This window comes from Miniopterus natalensis, chromosome 14 (assembly GCF_054644295.1).
Source record: "Miniopterus natalensis isolate mMinNat1 chromosome 14, mMinNat1.hap1, whole genome shotgun sequence".
NCBI classification, from domain to species: domain Eukaryota; kingdom Metazoa; phylum Chordata; class Mammalia; order Chiroptera; family Miniopteridae; genus Miniopterus; species Miniopterus natalensis.
The window spans coordinates 33,281,625-33,307,535 of NC_142094.1; the positions used below are offsets into that span (position 1 = coordinate 33,281,625).

At 38.4% G+C, this 25,911-nt stretch overlaps 1 protein-coding gene across 2 annotated transcripts in view; it reads right to left on the reverse strand.

The window, feature by feature from the left end:
- PRKG1 (protein kinase cGMP-dependent 1) overlaps nt 1-25,911 on the reverse strand; it is a 949,780-nt gene that overhangs the window by 165,882 nt on the left and 757,987 nt on the right. The gene's annotated exons all lie outside the window — the stretch shown is intronic.

Sequence of the window (25,911 nt, forward strand, 5' to 3'; positions counted from 1 at the left end):
ACACTCATATCTTTAAATCTATTCATTTTAATAGTTTGATGAAAATATTCTTTTCTCCCATCAACTGAGCATAAAATAAAACAGCAGAGCTGCTAATTAAACTGGTCATCTGTATTATTTTATTTGTTGCTCTCATTTAGCTTTAGTATTCTCATAACAATAACCTTTTTTTTTCTGAGAAATTACTGTGGCATCGAAAGATCTTCATTTTGAAGGCATGTTGACTTTTAGTGTGGGTTTGATGGCTCCAGTTAATTTTTAAGGGACAGCTTCATGCTTTACTGTCCTTGCTTCAGCAATTTTGATTTAGCTCTGTCAAACAGAATGTCTTAATTTTATGGACTGAAGTCTGGTCCAGCATCTGTGAGCTCATAAACTACCAAATGAGGAGCTAAGTAAGACTGCAAGAAGACGATCACAGTCAGTGTGTCAGTATTCTGACCCCGACACAGTCACTAGGTTCATTCCCAGGGTTAAGATAATTCCTGAAACAGGCAAAAGTAATTTCTATAAGAAGTGGGAGGAAATGTATTGCTGGGTCAGGAGGTATAACAGGGAAATGAGAACGGTGCCATCTGCTTATCCTTCTCTGCAGCTTAGCAAGGGAGCCATATTTAGGGAAAGGAAATATGACTTTGTACACTCCTTAGGAAAGAGATGGCATGGTTTGCATGTGCCTTGGCTGTGATTTGTCTTGAACTTCAATATCATGTTTCTGAATACTTTAGTCTTTTTACTCTTAAAATTGCCTTTCATTAATACTTGACATGAAGAATAGCCATAATTTTCTTAGCATATCTAGAAATCCGGGGGTTAAATCATGGCACCAGACCCTGGACTCCCTCCTGTCCTCACAGCTCTGTTGCACATTAGCTTCTCATGAGGGTCCAGGGCATGCCAAGAGGACAGTGGGCTTCCCTCATGTTCAGACCAGCTGGCTCTTTCGTGATTTTAGTTCCTTCATCCCAGAGAGTAGAAAGTTTGACAGGAATATCCATACTCTGTTTATTAACTCATGCAAATTATCTGATCACCTTCTTAACATCCTATGATATGGTTGTATAACTTGATACTCACAATTACCATATCAGTTATTTTAGCAAACCTATACATGTATTCACTGTTCATATTTCCATGCTGCATAAGCTCATAAAACTCAGGGGTCCAGAGAAGAGCCTATGGAACAATGGGCAAAAGCAGTCCAAGCCTGGGAAAGATAATGTTGATGGTATTATAGGGTCATAATGACTGTGCTACCCTGAAACGTTCACTTACACCTGAGGGGGAGATGATCACGCATGCTGATTCTTCAAGAGTCTCTATAATTATGTTACTCAAATGCCAGCAGTTTCACTGTTTTTTGAAGGTCACTTTGAAGCATTACCATTTTCTTATTTCAAATTAAATAAAAGAAAAACACAGAATTTACAATGGGAAGAAACCTTAGCAACTCTTAGGTTCCTTTAAAGGCTTTCATAGTTATTAGGATAAAAGCTAAACTTAACACAGCCTACAAGACTGCAGTTAGTGTGTTCAATGCCACCCTTTTCAACCTCTTATCGCTCTCCCCTGCTTTGCTGTTCAGCCCCTCTGGCCACCTTTAGGTCCGTTTCTCAACTATGCCACACTCCCTTCTCACCTCCAGGCCTAAGCACTCCCGCTGCTGCACACACACCCTCTGTGTCTTGCCTCGTTACATCCTACTTCTCTCTCAGATCTTAGCCTTCCCTGACAGGGCATATTCTCCCACCCTCAGGCCCCTCACCCTGGCTAAATTAGATGTCTCCATTATATGATTTTACAATACCACATAGCTTTATTTCATTGCCTTTTTCTGAGCTTAGAGTTATGTATTTATTCATATGATCATTTTAATGATGTTTCCCAGCAGATTTTAAGCTCTACTGAAGGCAAGGATTGTGCCTAGTTTTGTTCCCTATGATATCCTCAGTGTCTAACACAGGGCCTGGAACAGCACAGGAAGTCAAGAATCTTAACTGCATGAAAGAAGCAATCCTTAATCTTTGTCTTTCTGGCATTGCCCCAGTCAACCCATTAGAAAGGCCTCTCCCTTTAAGACATCTGCCAAGCCCAGTTGCCCATCACTATCTCCACAGTTGACTCTCTAACCCAAGCTCTATAACAGCCTGACTGCATGGATAAGACAGACATCCTGGAAACAGAATATCGGGCAGGTCTAAGCCATGTCCTGACCAGAAATGTATGGTCAGAACCCAATGACACCCTGACCGGGAAGTCACCTTTGCCTTGACAAGGATAAGTGTAAAATCCCTAGGACACAAAGTCCTGGGACTGTGTAACCTTATCTTAGAAAATTAATTTATGACTTATACCAGAATGTATCAAGCTGATAGGCTGCCCGAGAGTCAGGCTCAAGATCCTGTGCAGTGCAGTGAGCCCAGATGTAGCTTCTCCAGGGAACAAATGGGACTTTAGTCCCATGATGAAAAGGAATTACTGGCCACTTTGCATCTTCCTAGGGTCCAAGAAACTAAGAAAAGCCATCATCCCAACTGCTGTGTCCCTTGCTTAGTGTAATCCGTTAAAGACATCATAAAATCTGTTTAGTGAATCACAAGCAGTATTTTAAATGTAATAAAACAGAAAATATCAAAAGTATTAAACACAGTAAGGATAAATATAATTTATAAAAGTTGTGTGTGTGTGTGTGTGGTGTGTATGTGTGTGAATATCTATGTGCATACTAGGCCCCAATGTAAAATGTATCCTTCACTACATAAATACTAGTTTGAAGAAATAAGTATCTTTCTTTCTTTACAAAACTTATGACATCTTCAGAACACGGAAGTATCCTTATCTCTACATGAAACCACCTTTAGAAATTTTATCATTAATAAAAACATTAGTATTGGATGTTATTTCACTTTTGAAAGGTATGTATAATTTGAAAATACTGGCTCTTTCTTAAAAGGGTGTGTAACCTCCATTTAAGTAAGTGACACTGACTCAGTTCACCACTTTGGTCCCTCACCTGGCTTTTGGGTCCCCTCCCCTCAGCCTCCCACCCATCTGTCCCGCTGGAGGACAGAGTGCAATCATTCACATTTGCGTTGCTGTACGTCCAAGTACTCAGGGTTCTTAACAAACTAACACTTCTCATAGTGCAATAAAACTATAGGGGATATTGGTCAACTGATACTGAATTCTGGTCCCCCCCCCCCCCCCCCACCACTGAATTTCAAACATTTTTGAGGCCTTTTTGTCTTTGGTGGTCAGATCACACCTTATACTTTAAGCCACTTGAACAGCTTCAGAATTTATTGTTCAAAGACAGCTGTTGACCCAGCTGTGGCTCCCTGGACCATGAATATTAGACAGAGGAGGGGAAAGCCTGAGCTGAAATTCCGTAAATGCTTGGGTTTTATGTGATGTTTAACTGAGCTCTTCGATGGCCTGATTTTCCAAGTGGATTTCCAATCTCTGTTTTTACTTTCAGAGACTTTTTTACGTGATATAATATAATGACTGCGAATGACGTCAAGCAGGCACACAAAATGCCAAAAATCTTTAAAAAGATTAGTTCATTTCAGATCTATTAGTTTCACAACAGAATAAAACTGTTTATAGAGTAGACGAGCAGGCGTTCCCATTCCACATAATTACACGATAACTCACATTCAACAATTTGATCTATAAAGGCAATTAGCTTCAGCAGAACTTGAAAATTATTTGCCCTGATAGATAATAAAATGTGTTACAGGGAAGCATGCAATTTAGTGTCTCAGAGTCACCATCTGAAGCATAAATATGTTTTGAAGTTTCAAATAAAATAATACTCAAAAAAAGAAAAACAGATTAATCGCAGTTTCTCATGAACTGTATAACAAATATAGATAGTCGTGAGTCAAAAGTATGTTGAACTCTCTCAATATTTTCCTTCTTTAAAATAAACATTTCACATTTCTTTTTGAGAGAACACTATTTTAGTTTAATTGAGTCACTGAGGACCAGAAGGGAGAGAAAGCAAGGAAAATTTAGATTACATGAAGGGGGAAAAGGCTCCTTATACACTGGAGGAGGCAGTTCTCGCCTCAAAGGTGTTTTATTGCTGTCTAGACTGGTTGGAGAGCGGCCTTGTTCAGAGCTGAGGTTACAGAATCATTTATGATCCTGCCCCCGCTCTGATTCCGCAACATGCCGCAGAGCCACCCAGAGACGGTGCGCTGGGCTGAGGCCGCGGTGCTTCTCAAGGGCATGAGACCAAGGCAGAAAGGCTGCTCCCTGAATGTGAATGAGCGTGTTTACCGAAAGTAAGAACCAAAGTGATACAAAAAATATTTAACAACTAATACTTAAAAGGCACTAACCAACCAGAAAGAATTAGGGCTGGAACAGGATCCTCAGGAGCCTCCTGGATCATGGGGAGGTTTAGGGGCCCCAGGAATGAGCTGGGGCAGCATTCAGGGTGCTCCTGGCCAAACTCTTTTCCTCACTGGTATTCTACCAGCATCTCAGGGTGTTAGCAACTTGTGCAAACACATGGAACAGAAGCCCCAGAAACACTTCTCCACCTTCACACCCCCCCACCAGCTTCTGTTTCACACATATTTTAAGGTTTCTGAATTCACAATGAACATCACTACTGGTAATAATAGTTGTAATGATAGAATCAAGAAAATAGAGTAACTAAAACTGCACAAAACTGGAAGACAGACTGTCTGCTAGGCCAGAGGTCCTTGATGGGAACAGCTAAGTAGCTGACGGGGTTCAGGACACGCTACCCCTAAACATGGCACCTTGGCATATTGACTATTTTAAGCAGAAAGAGTTTGAGGAAACAGCAGAAGCAGAAAAGTTACTCTGACCTTCCCCCGCCTGTGTCCACTGAAACAGTTTATAAAACCTTATGTGAGAGGTGCTTCCCTACACCCTGAGAAAAGGGCATTCTTCAGTCTCAAGACAAATGGGGCCAAGAGGAATCAGAACAAGCAGGCCTTGCTACACCTGCTACACCCCCATTTACTATGCTTACATAATACTCCTTGACCTAAGATATTTCTACACACTGTCTATTTTAGCCTAGCACTAAGCCTAGCACAAAGTACTCAGGTTTAACCGTTTCTTTGGTCTGCATTTCCTAAGGAACGCTTCTGTACCGTGTAAAGCTTATATTGAATAGGTTTGTATATTTTTCTCTTGTTAATCTGTCTCCCTCAGTTTACTTTTCAGACCCAGGCAGACTCTCTAAGAGACTCGAGAAAAAAGCGAAATGAACATAGCTGAAGAGGGAACAGCATTAAAGGGGCACTTAGGGATGAAACAGGGAAAGAGAAGAGTCAGAGCAAACACAGGTAACAATCAGAGATCACAACCCTGAGGGTGATCACGGCTCTGCAGGTGCTAACCTATTTGGTCACTAGAGAGAGATGTGCTGTTATCACAATATTTTATCAGCTTGGGGATCTGAATCTGTTATACTTTGAGCCACTTTCCTTGGCTTTAAATAAAAGGACAACTTCTCACAGAAGTGTTTGCTTCTGATTGTGCCTGGATATCAGGAGTGGAGAAGTGTGGGTCTCTGGATATGAGATGTTTGCTTTACAGTCATGCATCTAAATGAGTGTGTAGGTCTACACACTCCCAAAGTACAAGGCTGGCATTTGGATCATGTGTCAGTCTCGGGCAATACTAGTATATTATACTAAAATCTGGAGTATTAAAAATATGCTGGATATAGATATAATATCCGGTTTCTTTTCCTGCCAGGGTGAAGCCCATATCTTAACTGTGGTAAAAGTCAACAAGGCAATGACACCCTGGCCACCAGCTACCCTTAAACATTGATCAGGACCTGCCTTCCTGCCGCTACCTTCAACCTCCTGCACCCACAGGCTACATCATGGCATTTCTGCAGATATCCAATCCTAAAAAGGAAAGCAAGGACCTTTGTCCCAACATTCAGAGGGCTCTTTACCTACTTCGTGGAGTATGTTCAACTCAGACAGTGTTGTGGGCATGGATTCACAGAGCATGGTTGCTAGGGAAACCCTGGTGGTTAACTCGCTTGCATTTAAATAGGACCACAGGGGTCGAGGCTGCCTTCCAGAAGGTTTATTTGTCAATTTCCAGCAATGGACAAAAAGGGGTTTCAGTTGAAATTTCACTAATTCTCCTGACCACAATGTAATTTAATATTTTATAACTATAAAGACTCACTTTTACACTCTGATGCTAACTCACATCATAAAAAATAATAGCTACTATTAATTTGAGGTCTACTACATGCTAGACAATGTGCTAAGGATATCTCAATTAATACAATGACTCACTAAAGTCTTATTATCTCCATTTTACTAGAACAAAATGGAAGCTTGGACAGGGTGAGTGGTTTCCAAGATCACCAAACAATTAAGCTTTAGAAGCAGGGTTTGAATCCAATTTTGCCTGTGAAGCCTATGCTCACAGCTTGACTTCCTCTTACTCCAAAGGAAGAAAAGAACATGTTGGTAGTAATAATCCCAGGAAAGCTACTCAGACACAAAGAGTTCGAAGTCTTCAATTTTATTGCCAAGTACTCAATTTTATCATTAGACATTGATTCCTAAAACACTGCTGTAATCCTACCATTTCATGGCTCAAAACTTAAGTAGCTCAACCTTCTCCGTCGCATAACACTCAAGCTCCTTGCTGTGGACTATAAGACCCTCTGGGATCTGGCACTGGTTTAAATAACCCCCTCCCTCTACACTCCAGCCACTCCAGGGCCTTAGCTCTCTCCCTTCTCACTTGTACACTTTGCATCTGCGATTCCCTCAGCCTGGAATGTCCTTTCTCTACCATCTCTACGTATAAAATCCAGTTGTCTAATAAGCTCTCCCTTGACCCTCTAAATAGAGGGCCTTCTTTACCATAGAACACCTTTGACCCCCAATTGCAGCCTAGCCTTTCCACCTTTTGCTCTCAGTCATTGTTTACATGTCTATCTTATGCTCAAAGCAGAACAGACCCAAATATTTTTAGCTTCCATCCCCAGCTACAGCCACCTTCTGCTAAATGCCTTCTGCTAAATGCCTTCTGCTAAAGAAGGGGCTCAACAAAAATGTATTAAATTGCATTAACTTGAATCTGTAATATTGTGTACTAATTTTAAAACACAAATAAACTTGCTAGAGTAATACTTTCAGTTTTGCAAAATAGTTAATATATTAGTATTACTAACACATTATAACTTACAAAGAACTTTTATATATATTAACCTGGATTATTACAAGAAGTTCTTTGGGTACTTAATAAAAACATCATTAGTATTTCCATTTTTCAGATGAGAGATCAAGACTAAAAATAATCATTTAGCTATCTCTAACAGCTGCAGAATAATGATGTAGCTGCCACAATGCTAAGCACATTCCTCAATTATTTTACTTCTCAAAAGCTTTAGATGGGATACCAAGGTATTTCTTATAGGTTCTTAGGAGTTTACAAGCATTCAAAACTGGAAACTAGTTATTTCCAAGCCTAGAGGAAAAATTCATAGGCAATAGCTTTGAAATAAATGTCCTCAAAAGAAACTTGTTGTTGTTTTTATATAAATATTATTATATTTTCATATAAATATTATTCTATTTCCCTACTTGGTTCCATGTGGATCAATTATGTTGAAGGGAATAGGCACATTTTTGTTTAAGATTAAATGAGTCTGACTTATCACCTTATAGGCTATAGTAAAATATTTCCTCTGGTGGCAAATGCATGTAGAAAATGAAATGGAGACTATAGCATAATATATAATATATGATTTACCTAGCATCATTACATAATCATGTATGTGTCCCAAATAAGCAAAATTTCCATCTAATTCCTTTTCCTATTTTAACTAATTTGGTTAAAAAGCATTTATACTGTACTATCCACTTTACCTTTAAACAACGTGTGGGACATATTTACCTATTGTAACTGACCTGGGTTCACCGTTACTCACATCTATTATTGTCCTGAGCCACAGCCTGGCCATGCCCTGTGTGGTAGCTGAGGCATGCGGGCCAGATGGTTTTAAATGGTCACCTCCTACCCCCACGGCTGACCTTTTTTTAGTTCTCTTGTTTCTTTCCTTGCAGCCAAATTGTTAGATCTGATTTCTCTCAACCTTAAGTATCAGGTTACTAGCACTATCCCAATATGCCATGCCCCAAATTAGTTCCATTTTAATAAGGAATCACATAAATGGGTTAGGTACCATACTAGGAAATGGACATACACAGATGATTAAAACATGCCTTTTGTGAGTTTGCAGTCCAGACTGGGAGTAAAGAAGAGAATTCAGTTAGAAAGACTTGGAGCCAGACATACATATAGCTTCTCAAGAATTTTTTGAATACATGAATATTTTCTTAAAAATGAATGTGATTCAGTAGATGGTGAGAGGATATAGCTGGAAGAGTAGGTTTAACTTGGAGTAATTTCTTGCAGGAGAGATGCCTGAGGATACACACTGTCCACGTGTCCAGGAGGGAATCAGATATCCTTCTAATCATCTACGGGATGGGAAACCACAAGAGAGCCTTACAGCTTCCAAACTAAGCTGCTCATTACTATCACCAAGCAGGTTTTAAGAGTCCCGATGCCTAGGCCTTCTCCTAAAAATATTAAATTAGATCCCCTACTGCTGTGTCCCAGTAATTGTTAGTTTTCCAAGAGATTCCAGAGTTCAGCCATGACCAAGAACGTCTACACTCAAGCACCAGGCTCATGCATGAGACTAATGAAGGGGTTTCTTTCCAGTAAAGTATGTGGACTGTGACATTTTGGACTGGACTTGACTTTGCCTGGTTATTTTGACACAGGCGACAGCGCCTCTTAAGGGCCAAGCTCAACTGTTGCTTCCTCCGAGAAACCTTTTCTAAGGGGTATTAGACAGAAGCTATTCCATTTCTCTCTAATAGCACTTTTGTGTTCATTGAGCTTGGTGGAAAGAAAGTTTATAGGTTGAAGCGAGAAGTCACACTAGATGAAACCAAGCTATTGGAAGGAAACCCATTTACAAACATTAAATGCAAGGTGAAAAGGAGACCCAATATGCTAGTGCCAATGCACGGAGTGACTCTTTATGGTGGGATGTTGATGGGACAAGCTTTCTGATTTCACTATGAAGAACAGAACACAATAGGCAAGGATATAGACTTTCAGCTTGCATATTAGTAGTCCAGTAAACAACTAGAAACAACCGTGGGTCACAGGACAACAGTTTTTTGACAAGCTTCATAAATATTCTATTCTTAATGTCATTCACAATTCAGAGGATTCAGGAAGGTTTTGAGTCATGGCCCTTGCAAATAGCAAGAGTCCTGTATACAGTACTATTTTTTTTTTTTTTTTTAATTTGGAAATCTAAACCTGTTTAGAGAGCTTTAAGACAAGAGAGATTAAGTATGGAAGTTTTTTCAAATATTTAGGGACATATTTTAACACTACTGTTCATTTTTAAGAATCACTTACCAAACATAGAAAAGTTAAATTGCGCTAAAATTCCAGAATTGTGGATAGTGAGGTAGGCTTAGATGTAGTTAAAGGAAACTGTTCTTAGCACTTAAAATATCAAAACCAATTCTAAGCATGCACTTAAAACTTTGCTAAAGCAAATGTACTTTAGGACAAAAATAAACTGAACTTCAGAGCAGTACACCTGGGATCTATTTAACAGAGGCATGAGATTAAAAGTGGCCCAAAGTAAACCTTAGGCACAAGTTACACAGAACAAAGAAGTATAACCTTTTCCTTGCCCCTAGAAGTAATGCTTAAGGGGCTGCATGGAAGTGGAGATAACAAATGAGTATTTTTCAAAATTGTGCATCTCCAGAGGAAAAAGACCAAGGAAAAGAGACTTCAAGAAAGGTAATTGACTGGTTTAACTTTGCACATAGTATGCAAGAGAGGCACACACACAAATCTTGTTGGAAATTAAAGGTAGTCAGGCCTATAGGGTTCTTTTCTCAATATGTGTACAGTGAACATAATGGAATGTGCAGACAGGAGCTGTGCATATGTGAAGATTAGGAAAGCAAAAAGCATACAGTTGTCTAGGTATAATAGCATGAAAATTTCACCATAGTCTGTTTGACCTGGGAACTCTGTAGATAATCTTCCATTGCTATGCCTGGAATCCTCCAGAAGAAACTTCAAATCATGTGACTACTTTTACCCATGATAAAATATAACAATGTAACAGACTTGGCTGTAAAGAGGTTTTAATTCAGCCAAACCATGCTTTATTTTTTGATTTATGTCGAACTAGTTTAATAAAACAGCTTAATGGTCAAGTTTTGCAAAGCAGGAGGTCACCGTCACAGACTTTCAGTGCAAAGATGGACGGCATTAATGCCTTCTCCTCACCCCATTCCCTCAATTGTTTATATTGCCTACTTGAAAAAAAGGTGGAAAGTAGATGCAATTTTCTGGATTGTTTAGAAAAGTTGTTTGCATCCTGTGTTGTGAATTAGAAATCAATGGTGGTGTTTATAAAAATATATACCCCAAGCCATATCTTGAGAGTTTCAGATCAGTAACAGCATCTACTATCTTATATGTTCACTTACTAGAGTGCAAGTCCTTTGCTACACAAGATTTGTGACAATTCATTAAAAAAGAAAACACACAAATACATCACATCACGTTCCTCTGAACTGAGTTTTGTGAAACCATTTCTTTGGGTCTTTGTGGTTGCAGTCACTATCATCCATCAGCTGTGCACCCAGATTAGGCAAAGGGTACACTTGACCAATTATCTAGTGACCTAAAGGTAAGCAGACAGCCCACTGGAAACTGAGGATCTCACAACTGCTTTCTTCCTCAAGTGCAGTTCCGTGGAGTGAGCTACAGATTCAATGTCTTTTCTTACTCACCTAACCTCACCTGGGAGACACAATTTCACAACATCTCCTTCGATTAAAATAATTCATATACCATAAAAATTCACCCTTTTAAAGTGTACAATTCAGTGGTTTTTAGGGTATTCACAGAGTTGTACAACCATCACCACTATCTAATTCTAGAATATCTTCATCACCCCAAACAGAAACTCCATACCCACTGGCAGTCACTCCCTATCCCACCTTCTCCTAGTCTTCGGCAACCAGTGATGTACTTTCTGTCTCTATAGACTCGCTTAACCTGGACATTCCATACCAATGGAATCATCCAGAATACGTCCTTTTGTGCTTGGCTTCTTTCACTTAGCGTGTATTCAAGGTACATCCATATTTTATATCAGATGGACAAAAGGGTATGGATAGGGTCATTTTGTGTAATACCTCCTGCCTTTGGCAACTAATCATTAAAGAAATGGACTGATATCTATTTTGTTTTATTTAATCTAATCTGCCCCCAATTATCAGATTTTATCATCTACTTTATATTTCTTTTTCCATTAGGACACTATCCCTCACACATTCCCGGTAACATATTTTAAGAAACCAAAAACTATACTTTTTTATAGTTTGAATGGAAGCCTAAAAGGCTGGTAAGGAAAAAATATTCTACCTCTTACCTCCCCAAATCCCTGCATCTTTACAGTAATAATTATCAACTTTTTCTGCTGTTTATTCTGTAATACATTTCTATATTCCTAAACAACATGTTTTTGCTGTAATTTCTGAATTCTTATTTTATATATGTATTACTTGTGGACTCTGTATTATGCCCTGTCACCAACACAAATGCTCTCCTTTTCTCCCATCTTCTGCCAACATTTTAAATTCATATTCACAACCACATGGTATGTCATGAGAATAAAATAACTGAATTTATCTAAAGCATTTAGAACAGCACCTGACGCATAAGAGTTACTTATTACTATTGTTTTAAAAATTATTATCATTAATTGTACCTGCCCATTTCACTATCTAGGGTTTAATTGATGTTCAATAGTGCTTTTCAAAGGGCAAGGAAATCCCTAAAAAAAGGACATTGTAAACACAAAACAAAAATGATAGCTAAGCACATGCCAGGTGATGGGGGGGGAAATGTAAAGCCAAATAACAATAACATATACCTGAACTAGGCAAGTATGTGGAATTTCATAAAATGGTGAGAACAGTAAGGAGTTACTGAGAGAGGTGACCAGAAATGGAGGCAATGCTCAAAATCCATTCTATCAATCATCTCAGCATTAATACAAAGAAGCAAAACTGGGCATTCAAACAAGAAGTCCCAGGTTATTCTCTTTTAAGAGAACTGCTTCTAGGAGAAGCAAAGGAGCACTTGAAAAGGACGAGTTTGGTGATATAAACAAAGTATATGTGGGAGAAGGGGAATAAAGGGGGGATTGTCTTAGCCTCAGGGCCCCAGATAGGGCGGTAGAAAGAAGAGGAAAGAAGATTATTTCACCGTTGGAGACTAACAGGAGCAACTTTCTGTGGAATTATCCATGCATGCTATTCCAGTCCTCCTCTTGATCACGGACAGTCATTTTTTAGTACAACCGTTACAGAGAACAATAAAAGCACATGTAGATGTCTGGCAAAACACCCACAGTCTCGTTAACACCAGCTGATCTATCCAGCTCAGAACCATGTAGCATGAAAAATGCATTCTAAAAATAAGGCCTGGATTTCTCCCTAAAGGCACAAACTTAAAGGAAAAAGCTCTCTGTGAAATTTTACTTCAGGCTATTTGGCAAACTCAAGCAGACCCAGATCTATCCACCAACACTTAATGAACACAAACTAATCAGATCGTCCCATTTTGCTCTGGGCGGCCAGCATTCTAAAACTAAGTTCTGGCTCCTACTTGCTGTACATGACATCGCTAAAAGAACTGAGAACTGTCCAACACAACTGACCAGATTTTCATGTTTGAACCATATATATGGGGGATGTGTAACATTTGGGTTAATAAATACTCACAGAAGGGACTGACCAAAGAACAAAGATTGGCAGTCTCTAGGAGTCAGAGAGGCTAGTTTCAGCACCATGTTCCCTGAATTTGGCTTTGTGGAGCACTCATTATGGCTGTGATTTGAGTGCTCTATAGTTATCCCCTAAAACCAGGCTAAGAACATTGGTTATAAGTCAGTGGGTAATGGGGAGCAGTTTTCAACACAAAGAATGGGAATTACACCATTCTTTACACTAGTAGTTTAAGTCAAGGACAGAGGTGGGGGTGGGAAGGCCATGGGCTTGTCTAGATTATCTGAGGTCCCCATCTGCTATATGACCTGCTATATATAGTCAATAATATTGTAATAACTCTGCATGGTGCCAGGTGGGTACTTGAAATATCAGAGGGACCACTTTGTAAATTATATGATTGTCTAACCACTATGCTGTACCCCTGAAACTAATACAGAAGAATATCAAATGTAAACTGTAACTGAAAAATAAAATTTAAAAAATAATATGTGCTGAATGAATGTATATATGTGAAAGACACGACTGCTGAGGAGGCAAGAAAAAGGCAGAAAGGTTCAGGCAAGACTGAAAATGTCTTTACTACCACTGTTCTCACAGCATAGCTGACCTAAGTTGTTTCCTTCGTGACCTGCTCAACCATATTTCTATCTTACCTTCACAGCTGAGCACCTGGATTTACAAAGGAAAAGAGTTTAAAAAAGGTTGGACTAAAAACGACACACATTCACAGTAAATGAATCACAAAACCTTAGCGAGCTGGACCACAGGTCAATTAGGAAACCGTGATGGATTATAATTGAGGAAACTCGATTCCAGGGAGGTTAAGTGACTTCTTCGGAGCCATCGGTTAATTAGTGACACAGCCAAGACCCTGTCTCCTAGAAGTGTGACAGTCCTTCACTCACTACACCTCGAGGCTGGGCCATAAAAGGAAGAGAACACCCAGAGGGCACCGAGAAGGGAGGCTGGGACCACACGCAGGACGGCAGGGAGCAATCTCAGGCGGGAAACACGGAGATGCCGAGTGAGGGTAAATGAAATAAGACTCACGAACAAATAATCACTATTTCTTAAAACCACAATCCCACGCTATACTGACTTTCACAACTAAAAAGCCTATTATGTTTATACTTGTACTGCTGTTTAATATTTCTTTAGCTGCACTGTGTGGAAGGGGGGAAACAACTTTGTCAGCACACTGCAAAACGCTTCCAAGTATAATATCTATGTCAAGAGAACAAAAAAATGCAAGAAAACACACCAAAAAGCTCTTCCACATAGGGCATATAGTGACTAATACTGTAATAACTATGTATGGTGCCAGGTGGGTACTGGAAATATTGGGGGAATCGCTCATATATTATAAAATTGCCTAACCATTGCGCTGTACACCTGAAACTAATATAAAGCAATACAGAATGTTAACTATAATTTAAAAAGAAAAAAAACTTGTTGCTAATAATCTTACATATTATTTTTAATATTTAAGTGAGAAAAACAGGGTGTTGCTATTTAGATCTTGACACATTATAAATCCACCTCCTGTGCCCTCTCCGGTCATCTGTCCACCCTCGCTCCGCCTGCGGCATCTGTGCCCCGTCACAAGCACGTGGTGCAGGCTGGCGGGGGGTGTAACGCGCAGCCAGTGAGGGGAAACCCCCGTCAAGGATTGGGGCCAGCAACCCGGGAATGCACTCTGTCCTCAACCGGAGCCATCGTAAGGCTTAGGCAGCCTTCACAATGGCGCGTTATGTCGTTGTCCCTGCTAAATAAGTCATTTAAGGTTGTAAGTTTTTCTAAAAATTGATTTTAGAGAGGGAGAGAGAGGGAGAGAGACGGAGAGAAACATCATGTGAGAGACACATCAGGCAACTAACTGCCTCCCGTCGGTGCCCCAGCCAGGTATCCAGCCCGCACCCCGGGCATGTGCCCTTCCTGGGAATCAAACCTTCGATCTTCCAGTCGATGCTCCAGCCAACTGAGCCACCCGGCCAGGGCCATAATGCTCTTTTAATTGAGTGAGTTTATGTCAGTATTTCTTTAAAAACGGAAGAAAGGAAGGAAAGAAACCCAAAAGGGAGAAAAGGAGGTACAGTGTATCACATAAAACAACCATCACGTAAAAATAATAATGATTTAAAAACACTACCTTGAGTGGAAGCAAAAATTATTGCATCAAATTGTGTAGAGAGTGTATAGAGCTTGAGAAGTGAATTCAAAAGCAAAGACAGATTTGAATTTTCCCAAACCTGAAATGTGCCTAGTGATTAATAGGTTTTGCAAAGAACTTGTTACTGTGATCTGTTTAAAAGGGCAGTATTAAAAATGTAAGTCTGAAGTTTTTTTCCCAATTAGTCAGATAATAATAGGTTTATAATCCCTTCCATTAAAACCAGTCTTGAAATAATTGACCACAGATTTAGAAAAAATAATATTCTTTGAGAGCTCTTGTGAAAAGACAGGAGGTGGGTTTATGGATCTCACTAATAGTTATTAGTTTAACTTCTTTCCTTTCCACTGATCATGTTAGATTCTTGTCTCATGGTAGAGATTATTTTTCTTTTCTTCTTCTTGTTTAAATACATTGTTGCATATTTACCTTTGTTGCTCAGAGGTTTTTAAAAGTCTACTATTAAGGTAGAGAGTATTGTATCAAAACACCATTGACCAGAGTATTTTGAAAAATAAGTGAGGAAATAAGTGAGGAAATAACTTCATCCATAAATTCTTAAAAAGGAGGCAAAAGTTTTGATTAAGAATGTCGATTTCATTTTCTGAGTTGCTCAATTTCCAATTCTCCTGGTGACTCTAAATCTGTTACATCACTAGGTTATTGATTTTTTGGTTGTAAAGGATTTCTGTACTTCTAAATGATCAGTAGCTGAATTTAATGTGATCCTCTGGACATGATATTTCCTTAAACGATCTGCCCTTGGTAAATAAATGTGTGAGAATATGTATGTATGTATACATGTGTATATGCATAGTCAAAAGCAAGAAGAAAAGAAAATACTATGGCATTGTTGAATGAAAAGGAAGAGGCAGGAAAAGAGAAGAAAAAGATAGAAATTGCTGAGTTATGACCAGTGCAATCCTTCAGAGAATCCTAATGCAGAATCAATTCTGTGTTACCCAGGAGCTCTCTAATACCAAAGTATGCACCATGCTTTTCTTCAATAAAATATAGGCCAGGATCGTATAAGTGTCAGTCTTTATTTCCCACCTTCTGTGTTCAAAGTCCTCTTGAATAGCTCAAGGAGAATGTTCACACAGAGATGGAAATATACAATAAGTGCAATTATTGACTTGTAGTATTAAAATACTTAAAAAAAATTTTTATAGAAAAATTTCTGTTATCTTTTGAAATTACGTGTATATGCTAAGACTATCTCATTTATTTTTTATGTCCCCAGTGTTTATAGTCTACCAAACATAACACATTTTCTTTTTTGATGGCACTTGTCCTCTCCTGCCTTTTTAAGGCCTATCATAAAATAGTACAGCTAAACATGTCGCATACGCATCATCCTGAGCTCTGCCATTTTATTATCTCACATAAATGCAGAACTACACTTTACCTGCAATTTTCTTTGGAGGGAAAAAAAAATAATGGCAAGGGAATGAATAATTTTATGGAACCACAATAAAAGACCACAAGACAAAATGCATTTAAAGAGTTAGTATATTTCCTAAGATATCAAAAAGCCAAATTGAAATATATTACTGCAGGAATATAAACTGGAAAGTGTATCCTGCTGTGGAACATGTGATGCTACATTTAACCTAACTTCATTATCCTCTAGTCTCGCTATCATTTGTGTTTACATTTGTCTAAAAATGTTGACCATAGCCCTGGCCGGTGTTACCTGATGGTTACAGCATCCACCCACGCACTGAAAGTAGAGGGCTGGATTCCCAGTCAAGGGCATGCAGGTTTAATCCCTGGCCCAGTTCAAAGTGTTTCTCTCACATCAGTGTTTCTCTCTCCCCTCCCCCCTCCGTTCCATTCTCTCTAAAAAAGTCAATGGGAAAAATAACCTCAGGAGAGGATTAAAAAAAATAAATAATAAATAAAATGTTGAATATATAGTAGAAAAAGAAAATTAAACTTTTGATTTCTTGAGTCCTTAAAATGCATGAAGATACTCAAATTATACTGGATTCTGGAAAAATACAACTATATATGAATCTTCATGAATTTACTTCTTTAAATTGTCCAAGGTCCTCTGAAAAGAATGGAACTAAAGTAGATACACATAGAATCCTGCATATAGTATACATATAGTATTCTAAAGAAAAGAATTACATATAATGGTTCTTGAAGTTTTGAAAAGAAAGGCCTTAAAGTTCAGTATATGTATTTCAAAACAAAATATTGATTCATTTCTCAGATGCAGATGTAGAATTAGATATTTGTGAAACAGATTTATCTGAAAATAATAATGAAAATATATTTTAAATTTAATCAGATTTCATGTGTGTTCTGCTCTGGTTGCAATTCTAACCCTAACACATCTCTGAAGCTGGCAGGGTTCCCTTTATGAGTGCTCATCTTTGCCAAGTTCATCCCCTAAAAACCCATTACATGGGTCATTTTCCTCATAGTAAGTCATTTAACAGATGGCATCCTTTCCAGGCAAGTCCTGCTGACACAAATTAGAGTTCTGTCCTGGACAATGCAATGCCTTCAACCTGTATTTGGAAGTAGAAACAAAGGAGGAAAGTGTGGAAAGCTGCACTCATAATTGAGATCTAGCTTGGAGCAGAGTATAAATGCAGTAACTTTTGGTTTTTTAATCCTACTTATAACTTAGCCCAGCATCTGCTGCTTCTGGTTATAGGCTAGATATATTTCTGATTTAAAGTTTTAGAGAAACTGCCCTCCACCCCCAAAAGAAAAAAAAATTGGTAAAGGAAGGGTGACTCACAAAACCAATAAAAAACAGTTTAAAGTTAGTGTGAAGATTCAGAGTTACTACCCTTTACAGACAAAAAGCAGCAGAAATGCCCTTAGGCTTCTGCTTATAGTTCTGGGGTTTCCAGCCACCATAGGTGATGAAAAGGGTGAAACATCCCTCTCAGAAGTGCCAGAGGAAAAATGACTTTGACACTAAAGGGAGATGTCAGTAATTTAAAGGGAAGTTAAAGTCAAGGATTTTAATGTGTGTTAAATGCTTTCCCTGGTAAGCAGAATAAAAGTATCTTCCATAAAACACAAAATACTTCTTTATTTTATTATTAAATTATACAAGAATTATAGGAAAAATAAACAGTTTACCCTATTTACTTTTTAAAAAATTTTTAAATAAATAATATGTTAGACTTATGTTTCCAGCAGTGTATGCGATAGATACCCTGAAGAACCAGGCTGTTAGAAACAACAAAGTACACAAAATAAAATATTTAAAAAGATATTTCTAAATGTATGATGAGCTGGCAAGGAACAAAATGATTCTCTAAGGCCAAAAAAAGTGAAAACAGTAGAGAAGTAAACAAACATTCAGACTGTTTCAGCCTAGGGACATATGTTGAACCCTAGTGTCCATAAAGTTCTATTTTGATGGCTGAATAGAGCTTCCTTGTGAAACAGAGACCACAAAAGTGCCACAATTTCAGTGTCATGTATAGTGTAAGCACTACTGAGAGGTTATTTTATAGCCTCAAATGCTTAGATGAGGCAGAGTTCATGAATGTCATTCACCATATTAACCAATTAAAGGAGGAAAAAATATTCTAAAAAAAGCAAATCAAGAATCCAATACATTCGTCATCCTTTTGTGATTAAAAATACATATTCTTGCCCAGCTGGCGTGGCTCAGCCGTTGAGCATGGACCTAGGATCCAGGAGATCAGGGTTTGATTCAAGGTCAGGTCAGGGCACATTCCAGGGTTGTGGGCTCGATCTCCAGTAGGGGGCGTGCAGGAGGCAGGCAATAAATAACTCTCTCATCATTGATGTTTCTCTCTCTCTCCCTTTCCCTTCCTCTCTCTGAAATCAATAAAGACATGTTTAAAAACAAAAACATATTTTTGGCAAATGTGGAATGCAAAAAGACCCCCCTTATCTGATAGAGTATCTACTAAAAAACCTAGAGAAAATATATTCTTAGGGAGAAACATTGAAAGCTTTCTCTTTGAGAGTAAAAAAGAGACTAAGATGCCCATTATTAACACCTCTAGTCAACATTATAATGCAAGTCCTGGTGTGCAGAGTAAAACAGCAAAGGAAGGAGAGGGAGAAAGATAGGGAGGGATAAAAACCATCATTCACAGGTGATATGATTGGGTATAGAGAAAAAACCCAAAAAAGGAACTGAATACCAGCAAAATAGAGAGACATCAAGTGAATTAGAAAAAATCAACTGTCTCTATATATTATAGCACAACTGGAAATTAGAAATTGTGCTAGGAATAAATTAAACAAAAGATTTTTAGAACCTCTAAGAAAATAATAAAACAATCAAGACCTAAACAAAGAGAGAGAGATGACATACTTAGGAACTCAAAGCCTCAATATTGTAAAGATGTCAACTCTACCCAAATTGTTCTATAGTTTTATAATAAGTACAAACAAAATCTCGTTAGGTTTTTTTTGGAGGGGCGGGGGGCTCAAGCTGATTTTGAAATAATATGGAAGGTCGAGATATAATGATTAACTAAGAAACCCCTGAAGAACATGGCATGGTACTTATTGTAACAGGTATCAGAAATTATTATAGAGCTGTAATTACCAAGGGAGCATGATATTGGCAAGATACAGACTAAGAGCCCAAGTGAAATAGAACGGAATTCATTAAATGCATATGTTTACATGTATTATATATATATTGGCATATATAGTTGACTTATGACAGTGGTGACGTTGCAGATTAGTGGGTGGAAGAGAGACTTTATAATAAATAATGCTGGAACCAATGGATACAACATATGAAAAAAATGAGACTGGACCCTTACCCTGCACCAGACCCCCAAATCAATTATAATACTTCTAGAAGACAAAGGAAGAAACATATATAAGGATAATATAAATGTAAATCTATAAATAACATATGGAATGATTTTATGTATTTTAAAGTTACATAAATATTTTGTTATTTTTTTATTTGCAAGTGGCTTTTTCAACTATGTTTTTGAAATTTATTAATATACATAAATTTATTAATATACATAATATAAATTTATTAATATACATAAAATTAATATAAATTTATTCATTTACTTTACTTGCTGTCTCTTTAAGGTTTATCTTCCCTTTTGTCTACAAAAATCCTTCCAATTTTCAATGGTACATAATAGATAATGCAAAATGTCTTTATGTGTATTGTGTAAGAATTTCTCTTAAATTGAAATTGTTTTCTTTGTATGCGTATCTTCAAACTTACTATATTATGCCAATTCACTTAAAATTGGGTGATATCAAAATTTATAATCTCATCAGAAAGGTGTGGTTTCCCTTTCTCCAAGTCTTTAGCAATAATTATCAAACTTTAAAAATTTTGCCAACAATGATAGGTATGAAGTGATAGCTCTATTTTTTTCTATATTTATTGGCCATTCAACTTGCTCTTTTGTTAACTATGATTTCATATCCTTTATTTCCCTATTGAGTTTCCTGCCTTTTACTTATTGACTTTTAAAGTTCTTTATACATTCTGGATAGCCTAGTAAATATCTTTTCCCTATCTGAAGCTTTTGTCATGCAAACTATTTTAATATAAATGTACTAAAAATCTATCTAATCTTTTCTTTCATGTTTCTATATGCACTCAACATATATTATCTCAATAAGCTTCACATCAGCACTGCACATTGGGTACCATTATCTCCATTTTACAGAAAAGGAACTGAGCTAAAAGGTTATGTAGTTCCCTGTCACATACTGTTGGAGCCTGCATTCAAGCCCAGATTCACAGGATTCTAAAGTTCATGCTCTTTTAATTCCCTCTACCCCTCAATCTCTCTCCTTTATAGAGGCGGTGTGTCCAAGTGATGGTAACAATATGGTAGGGGAGAAAAGACAGGAATACACATACACATACACCAACATAATTTAAAAGTACGCATTATCATATGATCAAGTACCAATATGAATGGTAAAAAAGAAAAAAAGAAAAAAAAATAGTTAATGATACATCAATTCAGGGAAAAAGGAAATTTTGTCAGGTTATCTCATACATCAAAATTTGTCTACTGAGAAATTCTTAGACAATGAATAATACCTATAATTTTATCATCTATTATTAAGTGAAAGTAATTGAGATGCTTAACAGTTTCATGATAAAGTCAACGTAACTACATGATCTTGTGTGATATGGCCCTGTCTAGGACTCATTCACCCTAAAACAGGCATCTTACCAAGCACCTACCATGTACAGTTCATTAACCATAATATTTTGTTCCAAATGGTTTCAGTGGTCTCAAAGTTATGCAGTTTGCTGTCAGTACAAGACAGAGTAAAAAGTACATCAGCTTTGGAGCCAACAGAAATGGCTTTGAATCAAAGCTCTCTGTGATCATAAGCAAGTGATTTAACCTCTCTGAATCTAGTGTCTATAAATATTAAGTGGAGACGATAGCAACTGCCTTGCAGGGTTACTAAGGATTTAAAGAGGGACACATGTAAAGTACCCAATGTGCATATTAAAGGTTCATAAAAAGTGATGGTGAGAGTGACTGGGAAGGTAGACCTGTCAGGTTTCCTTTCACTCAGTGTGGTAGACGGTTTACTACCTTTCTTTGTCAAGGTGATAGAAGTAATGCCTTTTGTTCAAGTTCATGGAGCACATCTCAGTGCTCCATATGTCAAATAGTATTTCTTCCCTAGATTAAAAAAGCTCAGCAGGCATGCAGTCAATGCATGAAGAAAATGGCTGTGAAAGGGCACATAGTCCCGGGGAGAAAACAATACTGCAAGGAGTGAAAGCCCCAGGAACCTGGGGATTAAGCCTTCTCAGGGACCTCTCAGGCTTTCTCAGTCAGAAAATCTATGCTTTCACACCTGGGATGACAGCGGAGTTTGGGAACTGACTAGTTCAACAGCTGAAACATGGCCAACGAGAAAGCACTATTTTTTGTGAGAAAATGCCCCCAAATGCTCGTGGATGGGCAGCAATAATAGGACCTGCTTGGGAGGTCTTCAGAGATGCATATGGCCCCTTTTAGGTACAAGGGACGCCTTTTGTTTAACCTACAAGAGGACATCCTTTATGCACGACAGAGGGCCAAGTGGAGACATGGACGACTGTGGTTTTCTCTGAGGTGCTGTCTGCAGGACATGGAGGGAGACTGAGAGATCTGCTCTCCAGCATCCAAGTCGAGGCAAGTGAATCACACTCCACAAGCAAGCCTTGTAAACAGAATCTCCAGATGAGAGGAAAGCAGAAAGCAGGCTCCATTCCTCAGGCCTGTCTCCAGGAAGCAAATGAGAGCAGCCAGCAGCCCGGGAAGAGGCTGAGGGCTGCTGGCCTCCTGAGAGGTAAGGGGCGCGCATCTCCACGGAGAACGGTTTCCTGTGGCAGAAGCTCGCTTTGGGCATCATTAAACCCTGTGCTGTTTCTGCACAGGGACCAGTTAGCTCAGGCCCCCAACTGCGGGAGAGACCATCTTTCAGAGCAGCAAGAAAGTCCCTAAGAACCACTCAGTGGTGATGAATCACTGAACTGAAGAGAGTCCTAAAGGTGGGGTTTGAGTTGCAAATTTAAAAAGGCAGTTTCACAATAAGAAGAAACAATTCAGGACCAGTGGAAGGCTTTGAGTTAACCTCACAATTGTCAAGTAAATAAAAACACTGAGGGTGAGAGCGAGCCTTCTGGGTGCAAAGCTGGAGCAAGAGGGTGTGTGGTTGCTGAGCAGAAACGGCTGTGCAGGTGTAGCTCCTGCACCCACTGCTCCTTCCCCTTCCCCGCTCCCACCCCCGGAGCAATGCTGCCCCGTTGCCTGCCTCTGGGCTGAGCACCTGGATCAGCTCTTTAAATCCTCAGCGTAATCCTACCGGGCTTGGGCTCCGGGCATTGCCAATTGCAAGCAATGCCAATTAAAGCAAGTTATTCAAACTCTCTCAGCCTGGGTCTCATCAGGTATAATATGCGAATGATAATAATCGTCCTCACAGGGTCCTAATAATTACTACACGAAATAAGCACAGGACCTCAATCAATGGAAACTGTTATTAATGCTCTTAACTAGGTTTGCTCCCCTGGTCCACGGTTTTTGTTCAAAATTTCTATTCCTTTTGTTAGTTGCACATGGCTCTGAAGACGGACATGCAGCCTTTTTTTTTTTTTTTTTAATGAGAAGATTTATCAAGACACAGTATAGATCTATTACTGCCTGTCACTGAGCTAGGCCTATTTAAGACGAAATAAAGGGCCAGAGATAGAGGAGAAAAACCTTACAAAATTGTGCTGGGAACCTACTATCTTAAAGCTTCATGTGTGCAAGTTAGATAACTACTCAGTAATAGTTGCTTCTCACAAAAGGCAATTATAAAACACAGTTTATGAAGTATATATTATGCCTCATTCAAACGGTAACTACAAAGAATGCTTTCAATCTGATTCTCCCCTTCAGCGGGTAAAGAGAAAGCACTAGGCACAAATCTCAGCCTAGTTTTGCATGTACCAAGCCAGCAAAAGATTTTTTAATCAAACTGTCAAGATCAATTCAAAACAAACTTATCATTCAAGACACCTATGTTCTTTTACTGACTGAAATTGACATGGGATATGAAAATAATTACCTAGGTTATGTCTAAGTTTAAAAAAAATTCAACTTCAGTTGAGACATTTCAGAGGAAATTATATATATCATATGTACACACAGAGACACACATATTCTATAAATTTTAGACCTGGATATCTGATTGATCCAGGAGAAATGGCTGCATTGTTCTGGGCTGCTGGGGGGTGATCTAGAGGTCACCTCAGAGGTTTAAAGCCCAGAACAAGAGAAGTGGGAGTAGGGACAAATAATGCCATGGTTCTTACAGAAGCCCTCCCAGTGCCTTCTTAAGTAATCATGATAAGCAAACAAAAGTAATCTCTCCTTCCCCCATATTTTTAAAGTATTTCCAAAGGAGAAGGAAACTGACAATGTTAAAGAAATAGGAACTTTTTAGTCTAGATCAGTAGATTGATGGTGGGGAAGGGGAGACCATGAAATGTATGTACCTGCTCTGTGTACACATTTCCCCCACACACATCTGCTCACAAAATCAGGCCTGTACTCCCAGTGGGTTCATGGGTCTCAGGTAGGAAACCACTGCTCCATAGGAGAGAACACAAAATAAATTCATCACATATTCCATAATTCGTTAATGAACTTACTCTACATGGAGAATGGGCACACAATTTCGATCTCTACACTAAGACAGATAGGAAACTTCCACTACCTGAAAAAGAGATCATAATATCTCTCAAATTATAAATGGAGTTTTGAAAATTCCACTTTTTGAGTTGGCCTTTGGAACATAGAATGTATGTTTCTCAATAGGACAATTGCATGAATAGCATTTTAACTCCCAAACTCACCCACCCAATTCAATTTGACTCATTCAATAGTCTAAACCTGAATGCTGTTAAAACCATCAAAATACCATGTTAAAGCAAATAATTATTGAACTACACAAAAATGAAGAGTGGAATACAAAAGAGTAAAACAGGATGCGGGGGGGAAAAAGCTTTTTCCACTTTTGGGGTCGATTTTTTTTGTAGGTAACTCTATAAAATGTGGAATTTCATCTCCTTTTATCTCGAGAGCTAGGATCTCAAGCTGACTTACATACTTACACATAAAATACATTCATATAGATTTGTCTATAATCCCTCCAAGGTGGTTTCCCTTCCCTTTCTATCAATAAAAACTTCCTTTTCCTTTACTGCAGATAATGTCAGACAGCAATCTGATTAAAGATGTTGACACTAATGTGTGAATGATTAAACTGCCAGACTCTGAAATACTCGTATTCTTAAGCAATTTGTTCATCCTGCGAATATGTTAGAAAGTCAATGTACCATAATGACATGCTGGAGAGACAGGAAAGACATTCTGGATAATGGAAGAACAGCATGAGGACAATCATTGTGGTGAGAAGGTCGCTCTTTAAAGATGGGCCTGGCTTTTGGCAGATTATTTTCTTCCCTGCTAACCTTAGAGGTTCCCTAAATTGTTCCCATGCTAGGATATTCACACTACTCAATAAACTATGAGATATTTCTTTATTTTATTTTCTTATATATGTTTTTATTGATTTTGGAGAGAGAGGAAGAGAGAGAGAAACATCGATCAGCTGCCTCCTGTAGCCCTCTACTGGGGATCGAGCCCATGACCCGGGCATATGCCCTGACAGGGAATTAAACTAGTGACCTCTTGGAACAATGGCAGGACACTCAACCAACGGAGCCACGCTGGTCAGGGAGAGACATTTCTTGAAGTAAGGATGGGTCCTGAATGAAATATTCTGTGCATAATTTTTAAGTTTCCTTTCTTCATTAATGTCTATGGAGGTAATAGCCAGAGCTATAGATTGGCACTACAGGAAATCTGATTACCTCTTTAATTTAACTTGACCTTACGCAATTTTCTCCATCTCTGAGCTGCATCGTGTAGGGATTGTCCTTATATTGGTCTCAGTTACCAGCAACTCAACATTGGATTGTTATATATTCTACCTATTTTGTCCTGCCTCATCCTGCCCCTTCCTATCTCTTTTCCACATTACAGAGAATGAATTTTTTAAACACATATTTGTTGTTGCTGTTCTCCACTATCTAACACACTGTAATTGCCTCCTACTAATTTCAATATAAAGACTAACCCCTTAAAATGGATTTAAGATCTTGTATGATGAGCTCCATTTAGCTTCACTTATTCTTTCTTCCTTAAACACCTCCTCTTTTATCCATCCAGTAATACACCTATAATTTAACTTAGCTAATTTTTTTCACTTATTTTCATTTATACTGGCCATGCCTTCTCTGACACCTGGGTTTTCCCCCCACAATAATGTTGTTAACACAGTTGTCTCAAT